The sequence below is a fragment of the Pinus tabuliformis genome, chromosome 5_2 (genome assembly GCF_031772625.1).
Source record: "Pinus tabuliformis cultivar Carrire ecotype Pingquan chromosome 5_2, CPIR1, whole genome shotgun sequence".
Lineage (NCBI taxonomy): Eukaryota > Viridiplantae > Streptophyta > Pinopsida > Pinales > Pinaceae > Pinus > Pinus tabuliformis.
The window spans coordinates 204412394-204421443 of record NC_142306.1 but is presented as its reverse complement, the minus strand read 5'-3'; positions in this window follow the sequence as shown (position 1 = coordinate 204421443).

Below are 9050 nucleotides of genomic sequence, written 5' to 3'. Positions count from 1 at the left end.
AAACCTTGTTCAAGACTTCTCATATTCAGATTTGCAGCCCCCAAATGCCATTGGTTGTCAAGTTGCAGATGAAGGCATGGAAGTTGACATATTTGATCAAATGATACAAGAAGGTTCCCTACCTTTTTGTTTCGAATCATTTCAGTTTTTGAAGTGTAGGTTGTATAGTAAATCTTTAAATGGACAGCCTATAACAAATCAGCAATTTCTCAGTGTAAATATTGAGGATGAGACAGATGACAAAATTCTTGAGCAGCCTGTAGCATCAGATTTGCAGCTACCAAATGAAATTGAAAGGCAGATTACAGATGAAGGTGTGGCAGATGAAATACATGATTTGATGATGCAGGAAGATTCTATACCCTTTTGTTTCGAAGCATTTTAGTTTATAAGGCAGAATTCTCATAAAATCTCTCAAGAAAAAGATGAACAGCTAGAAGGATGTCATACATTTTCAATGGATACATTGGAGCAGTCTTTTCAGGTTTTTCATGATCCAATTGCTGATGTTTTGGATGAGGTTTGCAGTCAAAGTCTTTCTCCATTGACCACATGTGAGCTTGAAACATGTGCTGATATGAATTTGATCCGGCAGCCGGTTTCTTTGTCATTTTCAGCAGAGGTCTCATCACAAGGCTCAGATCAAAGTTTGCATTCATGGTATGAGGAAAATAGAAGTAATCCATTCGATGAGCTAGGTTCCAGCGTGCTTGAATTTCAAGATCCTTATGCAGTGTTTTTGGAGGTCGATAGAGAAGCCATATCATTCAATGGGTCTGTTTCTAAGTTGTCATGGGAGTTGCCTTTCAGTAGTTCTCTCTTGTTGTTCATAAGCAAGCACCTGTGGAGAATTCGAACAGCAGATGGGACACTTACTTGGTTACATTGGTTGTTTCATTTCACTTGACCAGGTGATGAATGAAACTGTTAGAGTAGGTTTTGATGAATAAGCTCCACTTTGAGCATCATTTTCAGTTGGTCGATTGTGTTTAAGTATCAAGTGAGTTTTTTCAAGTTATTTCAGTTTGCCATCGAGTCGGTTTGAGTCAAGCTTCAGTTAAGTTTCAGTCAGTTTTCAGTCAAGTTTTCATTCAATAAATGTGTCAAAGTTTTGTGTCAAAGGTGTAAATAATGAATCCATCGCCCAATGGTTGTAAGCACTGGTCTGCTCTCCCAGATGTCTAAGGTTCTTGGCACCTCCAAGGAGCTACCATCCCCATTGGAGCCAATGTTAGTGTCGGTCATGATGCCCTCCATCAGTGATCAAAAATCTCTTTGCATATGCATAACTAGGTGTCTCATCAATGTCAGTTTTGCATTCCATTAGGCATGCCATAAAACTGATGGAGGAGCTGGTCCTTGTTCCCTTCTTGGCTTTGCTGGATCAGGTCATATCCGTTAATGAACTTGTGTCACACTTGTTTTGTTTTGTCTTGAAGTCCAAAGCCTTAGGTCTAGGGTTTCAGTCAAATGTCATTGCAAGATCATGAGTCAGAGGTCCATGAGTCCCCAGCAAGCCAGAAGGAGGTATGTAAATATGTTTCATTGATATTTTTCATCATGTACAGCCTTTTTATACCTTGGATTTAAAAACCCTGTTTTTAAAGCCAAGGTCATGTCAATTTTGTAAAGCAATAAGGAAATTTCAAAAATTCTTCAAAATGCCGGCGATAACTCTGGTCTCCTCCCTAGAGTCCATCAGATGGTCTACCTGCAAAAAGAACGGAGCTAAAACACCCAAAAGATCAAATTCAGAACAAAGGAAAACTCAAAACAGTGTTAAAAGAAAGTGTCAAGGCAAAACATTAGAAAGTGGGTTTGGTAAGTAAATTTTTTTAAATTGAGCTTATAAAGAGTCAAGTTCCCTCTTAATACCCTCATTGTGCATCCAAAGAGCTTGCAAGAAGAAGTGAGAGGGAGAAGAGGCGAAAAGAGGCAAAGTGCAGAGAAATTCAACCAATTTCAGGTGCGCTACCCGTCAGAGGTTGTGCGCTACGTGTTGGGCTGTGCGCTACTCGTCAGGCGCCTCCCAGCAGTGGTAATTTATAACGGGCGCTACGTGTCAGGCTGTACGCTACCCGTTGAGTGCCCTGTGCTACATGTCAAGCTGTTAACATCAAAACCGCCCCAAATTTTGTCCAATCGCCCTCTAAGTTGCAAAATCGACCGAGCATACAACTCAGCATTTTTGCAGGCAAGGGCAGCAGTTTACTTTGTCTATTTTCTCCACTTTGCTCAAAAGAACCATGTCAACCACCGAGACCTATGAGCAAGGTGATGGCCAGTCTTCTTCTACAGAGGTTGAGGTACAGCGGAGGCCTCGTAGGGGGGGCAAAGGTGGTCGTCCTAAGAGAGAGGAACCCACCTCATTGGCAGAATTGCAGGCCTGTCCTTTGGCAGTGAGTTGCTTTCGGTATATGTCATGTTTTCAGTTTTGCGAGAGGCTTGCTCAGATCCAGCACCACAGGGAGTTGGCCCGCTTATTTGTTTTGCACCTTCATGATGGGCAGGTCACTCTGGCAGGTGTGAACTTTGTGTTGTCTCCGGAATTGATTTAAGAGGCTACTGGGATACCAAATGTGGGTGAGGTGTGGCCCAAGCGCAAAGTGTTGGATTATGTTCATTTTGAGCCATATGTCATGCCAGCCTTCATGAGACACTTGTCGGGGGTTTTTCCTTTCAGATTTCTCCGGAGGGAGTATGTTCCGATCTTGAGACTCATCATGCGTTACTTTACATGTGAGGGCAGGTTTTCACTGGTGTACTCTTATCACATCCGTCTGTTGATGCACTTCACTCAAGTGAGGGTGATGAACATCCCAGTTTTCTTCTTCCAGGATATTCAGAAGATGGTGCCAATATTACAGAGGAAGACCCCAGCCCAGCAGTTTACGAGTTTATATCACTTTGGTCTCATCCAGCTCATTGTTTCCTATCAGCTGAGCCAGCAGGGCATTCCTTGGGAAGAGTTTATCTCTCATGAATTCTTCACAGCGCCACCACAGCCACAGCCTGAGCCAGAGGTCATTTATGAGGAGGGAGGTCCATCTCACCAGCCAGAGATCACTGTTCCGAGACATGTAGCTTCCTCACCTCGGCTCACCTATCAGAAAGGCCCAAGGGCCTTGTTTGCAGCAGCTCGGCGAGTACTTTCTCCACAGCAGGTGGAAGGGGTCTCGCCTTCATCTTCAGATCAGCGAGTGTTATCTCCACATCAGGTGGAAGGGGCCTCGCTTTCTTCATCAGCACAGGAAATGCAGAGGGGCAAAGAGCCCATGGTTCATGAGGATCCAGTGATTGATCTCGAGGCCAGTTCTCCTAGCCAAGAGGCGAAGGAGATCATTCAACATCTTAGGGCTGAAAATGATGTTTTACAGAGGAGACTTGAGGGTGCCCAATGGACCATCACCTACCTGGAGCAGCGGAACAAACAGTTAGAGGAGGAGAAAGTACTTGATGAGTTATGGAGGATTCGTACTGACCGAGTCCTGAACGGAAGAAGACCCGGTGATCTATTGCCTGCTAAGAGAGAATCTATGCTCATCCGGGTCAATGCACACTTAGAGAGGCTGTTGGCTAAGGCCAACCAAGAAAAGAAGCTGCTGAGAAACATGAAAAATCATTATTGGGCAAGGATGCATGTTTGCAAGGCGAAGATGAAAATATTCCAAAGAAGGTTGACCGAAGCTCTTGGGAAGAAGAAGAAGGCCAACCCACTCCGTATCTTGGCTGAGGCCTCTCTCACTCACCATGATACTCATTAGCCTCTTCCTAGCAGCCAGCACAAGAAATTTTGAAAGTTTTGAGGCATTTTTGGCATTTTTGGGAAATTGACAGGGTTTGGCCTTTTGACATGCAGCGCCCCGTGCGCTACGCTACATGGTGGCAACTCAGAACGGGAAAAACTTAGCATTTTTGGAATTTTCATGCAAAGTTACACCTACCTATGGATGGACTTCAGTTTTTATGGAGATTTGGGCTTCCAAAAGCTCAAAATACATGCAAATTTTGACTTTCTGCCCCTATTTTGAGTTGCAGAAAGCTGTCTTGGGAAAATTGTGTTTTTAGGGGTCAAATGAACTCCAAATTCAAAAATTCCGGTTGGGTTGGAAAGAAGACTCGCAGACCTTTCCAATGAACTAGCTTGCACCTGAGTTGGACACCGGGAAGGCCCTCAAACAGGCCTCTCAATGTGAGCTACGTGTCAGGCACATGTGCGCTGCATGTCAGGGAATTTTGCCTATTTTGACCAGTTCGGCCAGAAAAACACTGTTTTCACTTGGTTTAATGTTTTGGGCATGTAAATCATGGATTTTTATGTAACTTTCATGGCTCTAAGATACTTTTACTCTCCTTGATCACTTCTAGAAGTTTCTTGAATGTAAATGGTAAATATTTAATGCATGGATAGGTTTCATAAGTTTTAGAGGCAAGTTGTTTTGACTGCCTAGGTTTTAGGGCTCAGTTTAGAATTGGTTGAAACAGCTCCTAGAAGGATGAGCTCGACCCCTAGAGGCAAGGGAAGAGTTTGGCTTTCCTATATTATGTATTTTCTCAATCATTTTCATGGTTGGAGAGGTTGGACTCTTGAGGGAGAAGCTCCTATTGTATATTTTACTTGTATCTCTGCAATTTGAGGAAAGGGAAGACCAGGGTTTTGCAGACATCATTGGGATTCTTGTGGACTTTTGTGTTGATGGTGTGTTCTCTTATTGTAATTGTAAGTGTGTTTACGTGTTCCATCTCTTTCTTTACTGCATCTTATTAAACAAATGAAGTGATAAAGTTTGAATTCATGCTTGCCATGCTCAGCTTTCAAATTTGTTTAATGTTTATGTTTTCCACTGTCTAGAGAGGATTCAAAGTCATTGTTTGCCCTCTTTAGCTTCTCTTTTTCTTATTTGATCATCCATCTCAGCTAAAGGCATCAGCACAAACTCCTACCTTGCCCCAAAGACCCACCTGCAAAAACTGAGCTCAATCCCCGCACCCTGAATCGCACTCCCTCCAATTGCCACCAAAAACACCAAAAGCTTTAAATCAACCCCCCTTATCAGTTTACTAGCCTAATATCAGTGTTCCTAATTAGGTCAGCTCATCCTATTGAAAGATCTACCGAGTTTGACCGGAGAGAGCCTTCTCATACCCCGTAGGGCTAGCTACGAGGTGAAATGGTTTGATGTTGCCTTGAAGGTTTACCTTCCTCAACCTAGGGTGAAATCTCAAGCGCTAACACCAGTGACATACTGATGCATGGTGTGTGCATTGATCACTAAGTCTAGGTTGGTGGCTATGCGCATCAACTCGTCAAAGCATGAGTCAAGCTCCAGTCAGACCTGTGCCTTTGTCTTCGCCTGAGTGAGTGTCCCAATAGATGGGATTGCATGTGCATGCACAACAACATCCATACTCCTGAATACCCGTGCATGGGAAGCATGCAAACTAGTGATGAGCCGCGGGAGATCTTCATAGTTCCAGATCTGACTTCAGATGCGTGCCTTTAGCTCAACCACTCTGGGCTTCGTCATCTTGGGCAAGTGTAACGATGCTCCCTTGTATCTCATTGTCCATGTTTACATGTAATCAATAGCAGCATGCACGTTCGACAAGATACGTGCTCTCCTAGAAAATTGATGTTGCCAACCGTTGAGATGGACAATTGCCTTATGCATGGTACCAAACTTAGAATACAACGCCTGCATGACTGTGTCAAGGGAAAATACTTCATCTAGTATTTCCTTCTTGAACTCTGCTCAGGCGGATGTTGTAACCAGTTCTCCTCCTTGCTTGGTCATCTATAACTCCTTAGCCATTTTCTTATTCTCATCTATCAAAAAGTGAACACTTGAGCTAGTGGCTTCAGCATATGCTCTGGTAGCATCAACCAATGTTGTTGGATGCTTGCACACATCAAAAATGATAACTTGTTCCCAAAACTGCACAGGATATGTGTGCATAGCTATTTCCATATTATCTCTAAGGATTTCAGTGTCTCCTTGGTCACTTGGGACTTGCTCCGCTTTTGGATCCGGTGAAGATGGTGGGTCGACCTCTTGGCGGTGAGGCATGAGGTCGATGTCTTGCTCTAACTCATATGGCTCCATGTATGTATCCATCTGCTGAAGCGCTTGTTCAATCTCTTGAGCAAAGTCTTTCTCCTGCAACTACTCACCCTGCCTGCTTGGTGCCAGCTGTTTGGATAAGTCAACTACCTCTACGAGCGCAGTTTCATCTATCTATCCATTTGCGCCCCCTACTATACTTTTTCCTAATATGCTTCCTTCTCCTGTTTATGCAGATCATGTTCCTTCTAGAGTTGCTCCTTCAACTCATGCAACTCCTTCTATGTTTCCTCCATTCTCTCTTTTTCTCTCTACCTTTGCGTGTTCCTCCTATCACGTTGTTGCCTCTTCACCTCTATTGCCAAAGATGATTTATGCACAAGTGGGTCTACTCGAAACTTGCAACTTTGCTTTGCCTCCACTTTGTCAACAATATTTCTCTTGCCTTTGTTGCGCATCGGTATGTTTACCTTTGTTGTTGTTGCTCTCCTGGATGTTGCTTCATGCTACTTCGCTAACTATTCCATAGCGATGCCGACTGGTTCATTGGGCCTCGAGAAGCTGTAACATTATCTCCATGGGTCCTCATCCGCCCAGCGACACACCCCGTGGATCCACTAAAATTGTACTCTCGTGTAGTGATCTTTTACAAAACAATGCAAGTCATACGGATTGTAGCTTTGGGCGCCGAATGGATATTTCTTGATCTCCTCTGCTTCGAAATCCGCATGCTTGAAATTATGTATCTTGTATAACCTGATATGCAATGGAAGAGCAGGCCAAGGGACCTTCTTCTTTCAGCGCAGCCTCGCTGACAGTCCTGCCAAGATGTGGTATGATACTTTCTGCATGAAGAGCTTGTCCAAGGCAAACTTCGGTATAACATGCGGAGGCTTCTCCACATTGTACATCCGTATGAAGGTGTCGAGCAGTGAGGCATACCAATCCGCTATGTCGATCAGTGCTTCCATTGTTGCCTTCGACATGCAAGGTGGATCCTGCTCAAGTATCATCTTATACATCGGGGTGAAAAAATGATCGAATAGTTGTGTGATAACTCCTATGAAGCTACATTTGGACAACATTTTACAATAAGTGTTCACAAAGGTCTCCACCGATGTCCATGCCCAGTTCAAGCTCGGGAACTCCTAACGGGCACAGATTACATCCAAGAGGTAAGCAGACATGTAGATTTCCGCTTACTGACCTTTGGTCGGCTGTCAATCTCTTGTTACATTTTCCTTCATCCTATGAGCCAACATGTTAGATCAGTTACATGCTTTGCCTTCATTGGCCAGTTGGTCCTGTTAGCACTCCAGGAAGCTCTCCTAGGTTGTAGCTTGAAGATGCTTGGAAACATGTAAATCTTCAATATCGTTCTCTGAACTATTGGAATGGATTGGGGTTTGGATCAAGTCAAATGACTGTTTCAACTCTATTTTCACTCAAAACATGCATGAACACCCTCAGCTTGACAAGGCTTTCAACCACTAATGCTCAATAGTTTATAGATTCAATGAATAGATGGAGAATCCTGACTGTACTAGCAGATACATACATAAACAAATATGAATGGCTAGCTACAGAAAGTAAATGAAGCTTACAGATCTAATTTATCAATGCAAAGATAAGATGACAGTTATTTGGCATTCGATAGAGAAGAAAACATGAATAACCCATTCAAGTGCAAGCTTAGAACAAAGGGAAAGATGTCGATTGAACATATAACAGCAAAAGAAGCTTGTATTACTGGAATGAAGATGAGATGCTGGGAGGAATAGAGTATCCATGGTCTCTGAAAGTTGAACCTCTAATCCCCTGAACTTTCAGCCATTTATAGGCTTTTTACAATGCTCTCGAACCCTCTGAGGCTCGAGATGTCTTAATCTATCCCCTTTGTCTTCTAACAAACACAGTGACCAAATTCTGGTAATTTCGCTACGTTATCAGGTAGCTCGCTTGTGCCAGTGATGCTCCATGATCACTTCTGTTGGTTTGACTGCATCGTGCTATGGCCTTTTCCCTTTTTCTGCTTTCTGTCTCCCGGCCTCTGTCTGCTCGAATCCCTCTTCTAGCGTTAAATAATCATTGCATAATGCCTTAAGGGGAGGTGGCCACCTATTCTGCAACGGATGAGCGCATCAGGCCTTTGGAATCCCTGAAACGGCCGCTTTCAGTTAACACAGAGAAATGCATTCAAACTGTGAAAATCTACCAAAAACATTATTCACCCGGACTTCAAATGTCCTCAAATCTGGTTTATTCTCTGTCGGGTCCGCCTATGAATCATTATCACATGTCGCAAATGGCTTGTCCCTTTGTATTTTAGAAATTCATTAAAACACTAAAAATCCCATAAAAATTGCCTTGGGTGGATTTGAAATGACATACAATAGCCTTAAGGAACCCTTTCGGGTCTGGTTTATCGCATCGGCACTTTATCCTTTGTATTTCGTTTGATAAACGAAATAACAAAATACAAAGGAAATTGATGTTTCTCGGAACTCAAATTATATCGAATATGGTTTATAATGTTATCAAGTCCGGCTAATTGCATCACACATATATATAGGTATAAGCCCCACTCCATTGTGTTTCTTCGATTGCGATATTGCGATGTGATTAATCGCAATCGCATATCGCGATAACCCCGGGCCGTTTGGTGAACGCTCTATTGTTATTTGCTGATTGCGATTCGCCGATCAGATCTGGACCGTTGATCGGCCAGATCTAACGGCTAGTGTGCCAAGTTGTTAGCCTTCGTTAAGCCTTATTTCACTGTTTTCTTATGTTTTTTGCCTCCCGATAGTGTTTTTCCACCTGTTTGAAGGTTCCCCTTATGCGACAGTTTTGATCTTTTGAATGATTTTAAGAAGATTTCAAAGACTTAGAGAGTTTTTTGGATCTGTTTGGATCAACACCTCAGGGCTAACACTGGCTCCTTCTGGGGATGAAAGCCTCCTTGTGAGGTTTCAAGAACTATAGACT